Source organism: Prionailurus bengalensis, chromosome B3, assembly GCF_016509475.1.
Source record: "Prionailurus bengalensis isolate Pbe53 chromosome B3, Fcat_Pben_1.1_paternal_pri, whole genome shotgun sequence".
NCBI lineage: Eukaryota > Metazoa > Chordata > Mammalia > Carnivora > Felidae > Prionailurus > Prionailurus bengalensis.
In genome coordinates, this window is record NC_057355.1 from 34,272,229 (window position 1) to 34,285,654 (window position 13,426).

Sequence of the window (13,426 nt, forward strand, 5' to 3'; positions counted from 1 at the left end):
ATTCTTTCTACTTGTGTGTCTACTAAAAGTGACAAAACTAAAGATAGGTCAAGAGGGTCACACGATTCTCTCCCACCTGATCACCTTCATTCATTTGTATGACCTTCCTGACCTCTGTGGGCTTTTGAGGCTGGGAGCCATGCTGACCCTCCCACATACACGGTTAAAATTAATCCTCATGACACAGCTAAGCAGGCGCATGTCCCCGTCAGAGCGTTGATCAGGGATGGGAGGGAACTTGTTCAAGTTGGCGAAGGTGAGAAGTGACAAAACTGTGTCTGTGCTCAGGAGGGGAGGTAAGAGAGGAGGAGAGTGGCAAGGAACAAGGTGCTTGTGTTTATGAGAGGACAAAGGACAGCATGTGAGAGCTGACTTTCCTCCCTTAGGGCATCTGACACCTTGACACTCAGAAGCCAATGGTGGATTGGGTTGAAAGGAGGCCCCGTGGTAAGTGTCATATACACAGTGGGCCTGTGATGGTCACTGGATCTCTGCACCCTCACTTTCACAGACTTACTAAATTTAATTTTGTACAATGTATTATGGAAAAATTTACATAGAAACAAAAGCAGTGAGAACAGTGTAATAAACCGTATACCCATCACCCAGCATCAATAATTATCAACTCATGGCTTATCCTGTTTCCCTCTGCAAATCCCGGACCCCCTTTACCCTTATATTTTTCAGGAGGTGTCTCAAAAATATAAGGACTCTTTGCTTCTTTTTTTTTTTTTTTAATTTTTTTTTAACGTTTATTTATTTTTGAGACAGAGAGACACAGAGCATGAACGGGGGAGGATCAGAGAGAGGGAGACACAGAATCTGAAACAGGCTCCAGGCTCTGAGCTGTCAGCACAGAGCCCGACACAGGGCTCGAACTCACAGACGGTGAGATCATGACCTGAGCCGAAGTCGGCTGCTTAACCGACTGAGCCACCCAGGCGCCCCAAGGACTCTTTGCTTCTTAAACACATTTTCAGCAGCGTTTCTACAGTGGGTCTCTTGGGTCCAGCAGAGTCAGGCTGCTCCAAGGGGTGGCAGAACCTCCTGTTTAGAGGTGGGTATACCCCCATTCTCCCCACCCAGCACACTCCATCCCCGGTTGGCTGGTTGCCATGGCTACAGGGAGACCACACCTGTGGAACACCGAATACCAAATTATAAAATCAATTCAGCTTACTGAGTGGCAAAGAAGGTCAAGAGTAGAGACTAAGGAAGAATAAGTTTAGAGCTGTTTTCTCTCAAAAACCACACTTGAAAGTGGTCCATATTGCCTCTCCATTTCCTCACTTGCCATTCACTTCTCAACATCTCCAACCTGACTCCTGCCCCCACTATGCCACTGAAACAATTATAATTAATGTCACCAGGACCTCCATGTTGCTAAATCCAATGGGCATGCTCTAGGCCTCCCCTTGCTAGATGTCGCAGCAGCATTCGGTCCTACTGGCCCTTCCATCCTATTGGAAACATTCTTGGTCTGGGACACCACACTCAGCTTGCCATCCTCTGGTTCTTAGGCTGCTCATCTGTTCTTTCATTTCTGTGTCATCTTTCTCTACTCAGCTACTGAATATTAGCATTCCTTGAGGATTAAGAGTAGACCTGATTTGGGTGCCATACTTTCATGGGCAAGTACACCGATGCCATGGCTTTAATTACTGTATTCCGCTGGTTTCCAAATTTCTGTTTCCAATCCAGACTCCTTTCTCTAACTGCCTACTTGACAGCTGCCCTCAGATGTCTGAACTCGCCCTTGACCTCTTCCAGCATTTTCTCTGTCAGTAAGTGGTACTACCATCCGCTTCATTAGAAATGGAGGAATTACCCTGGACAACTCTCCCTTCCTCCTCTCCTGTATCCAATCCATCATCAAATTTTACTTGACCTCCTCCATATTTCTTGAACCCATCTATTTCTCTCCATGTCCACTGCCATTATCCAGGGCAAGACTACCACCAGATCTCATCCAGACTAACTCAAAACCTTCTAATTGGTCTACCTAATTTCCCTTCTTCTCAGCCAGAGTAATCTCTTCAGAATGCAGATCTGACCATCAACTATGGCTCAACATCCTTCAGTGGCTTTCTATTTCTGTCAGGGAAGAAGCCCTTAATCCTTAATGGGTGACGTGGTCCACGGTGATGTGGTCTAGCTTCATTGTGCACCACTTTTATTTTTCTCTCTGTGCTCTGCTCCCTGGCCTTCTTTTAGCTCATCTAATACCTCATGTTCCCTCCACAATCTGTTCCTTCTTCTAGAAGTGTTTCTCTGAACCCCAAATCCAATTTGTTCTTTAGATGTCAGCTCTTCCCCAACCCCCAGTCAGGTCTGTCTTTTCTTTCACATGTTCTACGAGATGCAAAAGCCTCTCATCCAAGGCACTGAACTCTGTACATACATCCGTTCAGAGTCTGACTGGACTAACGTTTGTCTCCCGGAACACTGCCGGCTCCAAAAGGTGTTTCCTCACTGTTACAGGTCTAGCGATCAGCAGAGAGCTTACCACCTAGTAGGAGTTCATATTTGCTCAAGGCAAAGCTGGACAGCAGAGAAAGGCACCAGCTCAAAAGAAAGATAGGCAACGAATGATCAACAGGCAATTTAAAGAAAACCAAGTCCCGATATTTCATAAGCAAATGAAAAGCTGCTCTGCCTTACTTGTAATTTAAGAAATGCAAATCAAAACCACGATGGGATATTCTTGACCCACCAGAATGGCAAATGTTTGAAAACCTTTACTATTGCCGGAATTGGCAGGTGTGCGAGTGAGCAGGCATCCATAACATTGTTGGTGGGAATGTAAGCCAACTCAACCATAGTGGAGGGCAGTTTGGTTACATTGCTAAAACTTTAAGTGCCTACACACTTGGCCCAAGAATTGTACTCGCATGAAACTACTTTGAGGGATATACTTTTATAAGGACACAAAAGCGTTTGTAACAAGGATATTCTCTGCAGATTTTTTTAAATAGAGAAAACCCCCAAACAACCTAAATACCTCAATCCTCAGTAGAGGATTATTTACATAATTTGTCATACTGAATGTCCACGCAGTGGGATGCTAGGTGACCGTAAAAACGAGATAGGTCTGTGTGTGTGGGTATGAGAAGAACTCCGTGATAAATTTTTATTTAAACTTAAAAAAAATTTTTTTTTCAACGTTTATTTATTTTTGGGACAGAGAGAGACAGAGCATGAACGGGGGACGGGCAGAGAGAGAGGGAGACACAGAATCGGAAACAGGCTCCAGGCTCTGAGCCATCAGCCCAGAGCCTGACGCGGGGCTCGAACTCACGGACCGCGAGATCGTGACCTGGCTGAAGTCGGACGCTTAACCGACTGCGCCACCCAGGCGCCCCTATTTAAACTTTTTAAATGTTTGTTTTATTTTTGAGAGACAGACAGAGCATGAGTCGGGGAGGGGCAGAGAGAGAGGGAGACGCAGACTCTGAAGCAGGCTCCAGGCTTTGAGCTGTCAGCAAAGTGGGGCTCGAACTCATGAACTACGAGATCATGACCTCAGCTGAAGTTGAATGCTTAACTGACCAAGCCGTCTGTTTTGTTTAAATGAAACAAAATGCAACGTAGTGTGTTTGGTATGATCTCATTTGTATATACTTTTAAAAAAAGGCATACACATAAAACACATATGCCTATGCATAAAGCTTTTCAGAGAAAGTCATAAAACTGTTAACATTTGGGGACAGGAACAAGGGTTTAGGTTGGGATGGGAGATGAGAAGGGAAACATTTATTTCCCATTTTATATCTTTTTATTACCATTTAGAATTTGTTTTACCATATGTGTATATTACCTTCTTTAAAGCTTCAACATTTTTCAGTTAATTTAAGGGACATGGTACAAGCAGAAATACTCCCGAGGGATATACATATTTTCCCCCTTTTTACTGGTTCTTCTTAAAATCTCATTCAGAGCATCCAAAGCTCAGAACTGATGTAGGTTCTGGCTAAGGTTTTATTGCTCTTAATGGCAATATCGTAGAAGAGGTTGTTATCTGGAAACCAAAAAGTCCATTAAAAAACCATCTGAAATACCGCGTAGGAGGGAACTGTGAGGGTTTCCCAGGAACTAAAACATGGGGACCCCAAATCTTTTTACCATCTACTACTGTTACCCCTGCCCCTGCTCTCCGGGTTTAGGTGAATCTTTCACCATATAATAGCAAAGCATTAAAAAAAGCCATGTGAGGTTTTTAGCAGACATGGGCCTGATTCCATATGCCCACAGGTTAGCTTCTGAAACGGTTCCAGAACTAGTCCCACCTGGGCTTGCATATTGAAAGCAGCTGCACCCACAATTTACGTGCCTGTAAGCAGTTCCAGGGCTGCGTAAGGGTGTCCAGAACTACCCCACAAAAAGGTGCAGGTGACTCACGGCTCTCGCTAGCGGGTGTGTTCATGGAAGGTCAAGCTTTGGCGAAGCTTGTCGCAACTGTGTCAATAAGGGGAAACCTCCACTCTCGTTTGACATACGCCTTTCGTTCGTTTTAGCTGCCAACTCTGGGCATCTACGTCTGGCCTAAACTATCTGCGCCAACAAAGCCCGTCTCCAAGATTCACATAGGAATCGCTTATAGAACTAAGCCCTGCTTCTCAGGCACTTTATCCCACAATCTTAACGCCTGCTGCCGCCGGCCGAAATGCCAGGCCCCGCGTCCCAACAAGAAAGGGGGCCTCCTGACAGCCAACAGATCACTGCGAGCTTGTCGTGTTTCTCCCTTTGGGAAATGAGAACGGAGTTCCTCCTAACAAAGTTCCAAGCTTCTCGATGTTTCGGCAGTTCTAAGAAGCTGTCTGGGAAGTGGCAGACCAGGAGCAAGGACGAAAGGGTCAGACATCACCGGCCGCCTCGTGATGCCAGCTGGAGGTCTGCGGCCCTGCCTTCGTCGCCCCAGTCTATGGGCTTCCACGGAGGCTCACGTGTGGGCACAAACCCAAGTGAGTCTCAGAATATGCTCACTCATCTGGATATCCTGAAAATGGAAGACACCTACTCACCTGGCACTACCACCTTGGAAGGGTCAGTTACATCCTAAGTGTAGCTTTCCTTCTACGATAAATTCAGCCGCCAATCCTAACAGTATCAGCAGTACTTTGTGCGCTGTATCCTAATGGAATTAGCAGTTTCTCTGGGGACTTTGTCACCACTAGAAATCACCTATGCATTCATAGGACATTACAGATGTTACAGGTAGTCTGAAATATTGTTTAAAAACCTATCACTATCCTGCAACGACAGTGATGATTAGACTCCCCGTGAGATCTCCTATCTTAAAGACGCCCATGCTACTAAAAATTACTAAGAAGCAAGTCTTTTTCTAAAAATATTTTGATAATTATATTTCAGCGCAATTGGTTTCCGCTGTACTCTTCTGTATCTTATTTTATGGATTTAAAATCAGTGGTCTGAGAGGGGATCTGAGAAGGGAGTTCCAGGCACAAAGAATTGAAGACCTTCTGGTCTAATGATTTACGGTTTTCAAAACAGAAAGGAATTCACGTAATACCAAAGCCAGTTGCATAAGGCAAACAGGACACATAGTACCTTTGTTACACAGAAGAGGAAAGAGGCTCAGAGAGATTAAGTTGTTTGCTCAAAGTCATAGATTATTAGTGGAGTTCAGGACTTGAGCTTTGATGCTCTGATTTCATATTCTTTCCATTCTACCAGTAGTTCTCAAAGTGTGGTCCTTGGACCAGCAGCACCAGCACCCCCTTGGAAGCTGGTTAGAGGTGTAGCTTCAGACTGGCTGAACCCCAGGCTCTGGGGTGGGGTCCAGCATATGGGTTTCACAAGCCCTCCAGGTGGTTGTGGTATATTGAAAGTTGGAAAACCACCCTTACTTTATTATATTTTAATTTTTATTATAACCATCTCTTATTTTCGAGTCCTGATCAACAGGGAAAGCTTCTCGATCAAGGCAGGAATGGTTTCATGTCTCATATCTGGCTTTGCCTGGACAACAGGGCAGATGCTGAGAACAGGGAGGACAAAGGGGCAGTCTGGAGGTTGTGGCTGTATTCCACCCTACCAGTGAAGCTGTCACCACGACACCCGCCCTCCCCGTCTGTGGGCATTGAGGATTCCCAGCGCCAACCTTTCCAGGGATTTCGTTATCATTATTTGATCCTAGAGGGCACCTAGATTCATGTGACTTTATTTACAAGGCATATGCCATGACGGGTTTGAGCGATGACTGGCCCTGGGTGGGGTACGGTGTAGAACAGAATCCAATGCAGCTCAACAAGCAAAAATTATCTCAAGACACCGGATAAGCCTACACACTGTGTTGTTAAATCCTAGGATGCACGATTCTCCCCATTCTTACATTATGGACATGGCATGCGTCTTACAACAGAAAAGCAGTAGCTGCCAGGCAGATGATTAAGCTCTGATGTAGTCGTCATTTCTTGAACACATGTGAGATTTGTTTGATTAATTCATTTCAGTTGAGCGAATTTCCAGCAACCCAACTGGTAGCTGTATCAATTTTTTTAAAAATTAGGATATAATTCATACAGCAAAGTATTTAAATTCTATGTTTATAGCCCGATGACTTCTTATCTTGGTATTACAACTGTGTTACTACAACCCAAATAAAGATATAGACCATTCCAGACCCCCATAAGGCTCCCTTCCTGCTCTGTCCCCACAAGCCTCCAGGGTTATCACTACTCTGACTTCTAGCACCATTAATTTTGCTCGTTTTTGTATTTTGAGTAAATGGAATACTATTCTTTTGTGCTGGACATCTTTTACTTAACATCATGTCCATGAGATTCATCCAAACTGCTGCATTTATCAGCAGTTCATTCGTTTCCACAGCAACTTAGTATTATATGAATATGCCACTATTTATTTGCTTTTTCCATTATTGACTGGTCTGGGGGTTGTTTCTAGTTTTTGGCTCTTATAGGTAAAGCTGCTATAGACATTTGTGTATGCTTTTGCTGGACATAAGTCCTCATTTCTGTTGGGAGATATCCCCAGAAGTAGAATTTCTGGATCACGGGCCCATGTATGTTTAATGATAGTTTGTACTGCCAAACATTTTTCCAAAGTGAGTACCCTGGAGTTGCTGTTGGAAGCCAGGGATCTCGTTGTGGAGAAGGAGACATAGATATGGAATGGGAGAAGGCCAGACAGAACACTGTGGGATGGATTTCACTTTCAGATAGTGTAAATTCATGATCTTGAAATTATGTACGTGTGTGTTTATATGTACTTGTGTGTGCACACATTTTTATGTGTGTGTATGCATCTGTACATATACATGCATATACCTCCTGGCTCTGTCTGTCAAGAAGGCTAAGAGGCAGAGACATGGGGCACCTGGTGGTTCAGTCAGTTAAGTGTCCATCTTTTTTTTAAATTTTTTTTAATGTTTATTTATTTTTGAGACAGAGAGAGACAGAGCATGAACGGGGGAGGGTCAGAGAGAGAGGGAGACACGGAATCTGAAACATGCTCCAGGCTCTGAGCAGTCAGCACAGAGCCCGACGCGGGGCTCGAACTCACGGACCGTGAGATCATGACCTGAGCAGAAGTCGGACGCTTAACCGACTGAGCCACCCAGGCACCCCAAGTGTCCATCTTTTGATTTTGGCTCAGGTCATGATCTCACAGTTCGTGGGATCGAGCCTCATGTTGGGCTCTGTGCTGACTGCGGGGAGCCTGCTTGGGATTCTCTCTCTCCCTCTCTCTTTGCCACTTCCCTGCTCATGCTCTCGCAAAATAAATAAATAAACATGAAAAAATTAAAAAAAAAAAAAAGAAGCAGCAGAAACATGCTACTAGCAACAAGCATTACTGGTATTACTTAATCTTGATGACCCCATCTACTTTTCAAAAGCTTCAAGCTACCTTTTAGGAGATAATAGCTAGAAATTTGATTAAGGGAAAACAACGTGTATAATCAAACAAGAAATTGGGTCAAAGCCCCAGCATTCTTTGACACGCTTTGAATTTCTACTGCCAGGTATAAATATGCTAAAGGAAGGCCGTGTGCACAGCTTCCACAAAATCCTGCCACCCTGTCACTGTGATGCCCCACAAAACTGCCAAAGGCTGAAGGTGGTTCCGAATACGTTTTAGGATTTGAGTACGAATAAAGCTGAGAGTCCAGATCTGATGGGGACAGAAGGAAGTAGCATCTAGACAAACATGTATGTCATGGCTGGTTTCTATTATTAAGTTTATGTCCCTGCCTTTTGCTAGAAGGTGAGTGCTTTCAAAACAGATACTGTGACATATACATTTTTGCCCACTACTTGGTGCTTGGGTGGCACTTAATAAATGCTTGTTGAATAGAAGTAAATTATGAGCTGTATTCTTCTGATCTATCATATTTTAACCTTGGAGTTGAGATAAGAGATTCTTGGAAACTCCTTAAAGTCCTATTTGTGTCTGAATATTCCTGTTTAAGAATTCCAATCTCAAAAATGCCCTCCCTGCCTCCTGACCAAAATGGTAAATACACGCAGTGATGCATAAAAATGCTGTAAAAAAAAAAAAAGAAGCACAAATATTTCTTTTTAGGTAGGATCCAGGTCCAGCTTAATACAGTATCCAAATTACAGTTTCTGTTAAACAGCTATAGGCACATATCACCCAGTAATTTTTCAGTTCAGATTTGCTTTGGCATTTTGGAAAGAATTGAGCCTGTGTGATTTTCTAGAACATGATGTAACACAATTGGACTGAAAATCAGAGTATGAGAGAAAGAAGGCTGGCTCTCTCTGGCACTCTATGATCACAGGTTGAATAAAGGGAAATGCCAAGTCTTTGTTCTTCTTTCATTGCTAAATTATAGTAAGTAAGGTGAATTCTCGTTCTTTAAAGTATTAACATTTGATTTATTTTGACTCCAGATTTCCTTTGATACTTACTAACTATAAATAAACTTTATGTGTTTTTAGGTCTCAAATAATGTATGAAATAGATTCCGCCTATGGTTTAAGTAAGAAAATAAACTGGGCAAAGCACTGGGGGTGGGGGTTATAAAGCTAATACAGCCGACAGTTTCGGGAGCTCGGACACGTGCTGATACATGTGAACTGAGAGGCTGTCAAAATTTCCTTGGGAGTGTAGAGAATTTAGGAGAGGAGGTGACATATGAGCAGGAATTGGCATGGTGAGGAGTTCACCAGTCAGAGGACAGGGGAAGGGCATCTGGGGACAGAGAAAGGCATGGACAAAGGCAGGGACAGGAACGGGCCTGACCTTGGAGGGGTGGGGGACAGTGTGGGGGTGCTACAGCAGGGGCATCCTGGGGTGCTAGGGGCTGGAGTGGAGTGGGTGTGCAAGGAGTGCCCTTGGACATGAGGTGGGGAGGGGCGACTTTGGGCAGACTGTGGGGCTGGGTTGTGGGCACTGGGGAGCCATGGAAGGATTTAGATCAGTAGTGACAGTTGCCATCTGGTGCTGGAGATAACACTGGCTGTTGAATAAGAAGTCCCAAAGTTCATTCACACCACATTTCCTGAGTACCTATCATGCCTCTTCCCACCCCCAGGGGGCAGCAGGTCTGCCCCTGGGGTCTGCCCAGGGGTCTCAGGGCCACATTCCCCTTCTCGGCTCCACTGTCTACTCCCAGGAGCAGGGAAGCACCCTGTTTAGGACCTTCCTTTAGAACTGAATTCCAGGAATGTTCACCATAGCTCAGTTTATCTACGGATAAACCCAGTATCTTTGTCATCCTAAATGATCCTGCTTCCTAACCCCTCCATTGAAAACATTATTCTCCCATTACTCCGATTCAAGTTTTGGCAACCATCTTCTGCTCTTTCCTAGCTGTCTTCCTGTTAGCTGATTGCTCATCAGGGGTATCATCCCCTTTGCTTCCCCTTTGGGCCCCTCCTTCCCTCTCCTGCTCAGCGGCCTCCTGTCTCATTCTCTGTTTGCCCCATAGCTGGACCACAGCAGAAAGTCAAGGATCTCCCTGCATGCTACTCTAGAGGTGCCTTGGTAGAGCCGCTTTCCTCCAGTCTCCCCACCGTCTCTAAATTTCCAACCTAAAGGATAAAGCCCAGCCCCCCCCGATTCACAGTCAAGATCTTGTATGATTTGCCCCTATCTGTAACCACTTCACAGACCCCCTTGTCTGCATTCAATCAAATGTGGGAAATACCAGTAATTTGTATGTCTGCTTTAAAAAAAAAAAATTCAGTTGTGCCCTGTCTTATTTATACCTGACAAAAAGACCCTCTGATGTTGCTGAGTATGGCTAGCAGCCCCCTGCTCATCCTGAAGTTCCCATTCGAGTGTTGCTATTTCCTCTCTCCAACCTCTTAACCCTACTCTTTGTGTCTATGCCCTGTTTTCTGAGACTTAATCCATTGCTGTCTTATTTATTTATTTATTATTTTTTTTAATGTTTATTTATTTTTGAGACAGAGACAGAGTATGAACAGGGGAAGGGCAGAGAGAGAGGGAGACACAGAATCTGAAGCAGGCTCCAGGCTCCGAGCTGTCAGCACAGAGCCTGACGCGGGGCTCGAACTCACAGACCGTGAGATCATGACCTGAGCCAAAACCAAGAGTTGGATGCTTAACCAACTGAGCCACCCAGGCACCCCCGTTTTACTACTCCAAACGCTGATTCTAAACTCTGCAAGATTTTTTTTAACTTCGGGAGCAGAAGGTTGAATTAATCAGACTCTGCAGCTCATGACACTTTTGCTTCACATGGCCTACTTCTCTTGCCTTATTTTGTTTTTCCCTTCATGCTGGATTCCCATTGCCGTCACCCTGCCAGCCCCAGCAAGAATCTACACTAACGTGACATATATGTGTATGCATAATTCATGAAAACATTACCGTGTTTCCAATAACCCTTTGCTTTTAAAATCTACCTTTGTTTCTGTAATGACTGTCATTGCTTTCTAACTGCTGCATAATATTCTGTGGTATGCACCTATGTCAGTTTACGTAGCCGATCTCCGAGTCCTGTGGGGACTGGTTATTAAATTTCTTTTTATGGTCCATAGTGTCAGCCGAGAGCTGGCACTTAGAGAAAACTCAATGAGTATTTGTTGACCAAATGCCCAAGCCAAGAAGGTCTATTTTTAAAGACAGCATCCCTATCAATAGCAAGAAGAGAAGCATTTTATCAGGGCCCACGTATGTTGGTAAAAGGCAGTAACGTGTTTGCAAGAATGCATCCTCCCCCTGGCACAGACGGGGAACACTGGAGCTGTCTGAAAAATAATTCGTCTGAGGTGAGATTAGAACCCAGCTTTTCCTGCCTCCTGGTCCTCTGGTCAGCTTTGCCCCAAAAGTTCTCACTAAGGAACATCTGCGGTGACCTCGCGGAGTTGCATTAGGATCCTACATTAGGATTCCGCGTGGGTGATCATAACACACAACAAAGGAGCATCTGCATGTGCAGTGAGGGGTGGAACCAGCTTGGTCTGAGGGAGGAAGGCCACCGCAGTCAGGTGGATGGTGCTGTGTATGTAGGATGCTAGCCCGCCCGCTGGCCTGGCACCAGTCTAACAGCAGGCCGCTAGGATTTACAGCACTGGTCACTCGACTGCAAAATAACCTTCCCCCCTAAAACCACCACAAAGAAATGCAACGACAGCACAAGCGCATGTGCATGCACGCGCACACACACACACACACACACACACACTCTATAAAACAGAAAGTGCCCTAGGAACAAAGAGAAGAATGTAATGAATACTACTGGGCAGGTGGACATGCTTCACATTTGCACAGCCACATAGACAATGCACAGCGTCTGCCCAAAACTCATGTCCACCCAGAACCTGTGAGTGTGATCTTATTTAGAAATAGGGTCTTTACAGAATTAAAAATAGAAATACCGTATGATCCAGTCACTCCACTACTGGGTAGAAAGCAAAAGAAAACAAAAACACTAATTTAAAAGATACGTGTACCCCCCCATGTTTATTGCAGTATTATTTACAACAGCCCAGATATAGTAGCAGTCCAAGTTTCCAAGGATAGATGAATGGATAAATAAATAAATACACACACACACACACACACACACACACACACATATATGTATATGCACACAATGGAATATTACTCAGCCATAAAAAAGAATGAGATCTTGCCATCTGCAACTGCTAGATGGATCTAGACAGTAGTACACTAAGTGAAATAAGTCAGACAGAGAAAGACAAATACCGTATGATTTCAATTACATGTGGAACCTATTAAACAAATGAACAAAGAAACAAAGAAACAAAGAGACAAATAAAAAACCAGAATCTTAAATACGGAGAACAAACTGGTGGTTGCCAGAGGAGAGGTGGGTGGGAGGATGGGTGAAACAGATAATGGGGACTAAGAGGTATAAACTTCTAATTATAAAGATAAGTCATAGAGATGAAAAGTACAGCATAGGGAATACAGTCAATAATACTGTATGGTGACACATAGTGCGTACAATAGCTTTGCATGGTGACAGATGGCGACTATGCTTATGAGGAGCACTGAGTAATGTATAGAAATGTTGCATCATTATATTGTACACCTGAAACTAATATAATAACATTGTATGTTAACTATACTTCAATAAAAGAGTTGGTGACCAAAAATAGGAAGGTTCAAGCATGACTTGAATCCAATGAAAAGATTCAAGAATGCAAGAGAAATTCCCAACAGCTGATCTGATGGCATTGTTGCCAAGGGTTCCAGGATGGTGGCACTAATTCATCCCTAAGTAGAGAACTGGTAATGGCAAAAGAAGTTAATCTAAAGAACACAGGATGTACTTAGATACTAATTTAGTCTAAGGGTTTTATTGTACAGAAACAAAGAAACATTGGTATGGTTTTTGAGTATGAGAACTCAGAGCAGTGACTGTATATCAGTTTTAATGTCCTTGGAGAGCAAACGTATGGAAAGAAACTCCTGCTTAATTATTTTGACTGTTGAGCATGATTCTTTCATGTGATACTTACTCTAAGACTGAACCACTTGTGCGTCTGGGGTTCTAAGGGTTACGTATCTAATGATGGCAGCTTGTCCATCCATGAGTTGAGTAGGTGCCCAAGGAAACATTTTCCCATGATGATAATAATTTAAAACATGATCTCTCGATGAAACTAACATTCCGATGTATGTTCACATTTGGCAGATAAAACGCAAAATTTCAAAGAAATTTGGACTAACAACACTGGGCCACTCCCTAGTCTCTAGAAAGTATTAACACTCTAGAAAGCATTTCCTAGGCTAGTAGGGGCTTAAAGAGAAAGTCTAAGAGGCCCTGGTGAAGTGGGTTGTTCTCCAGCCATCTTGAGAATTTGAAAATAGCATTTACGTTCTCCTCTAGCACGCACACGTTCATCTTTTGCTGGGCCCCTCTACTTTACATTCTCAGGAGACTCTCTTAAAAAAAGCACTTTGTGGGGCGCCTGGGTGGTGC

The 13,426-nt window shown here is 43.9% G+C and overlaps 1 protein-coding gene across 2 annotated transcripts in view; it reads right to left on the bottom strand.

Annotated features, from left to right (window-relative positions):
- The window catches only part of THSD4 (thrombospondin type 1 domain containing 4), a 576,363-nt gene that overhangs the window by 45,852 nt on the left and 517,085 nt on the right, over positions 1-13,426 (bottom strand). The gene's annotated exons all lie outside the window — the stretch shown is intronic.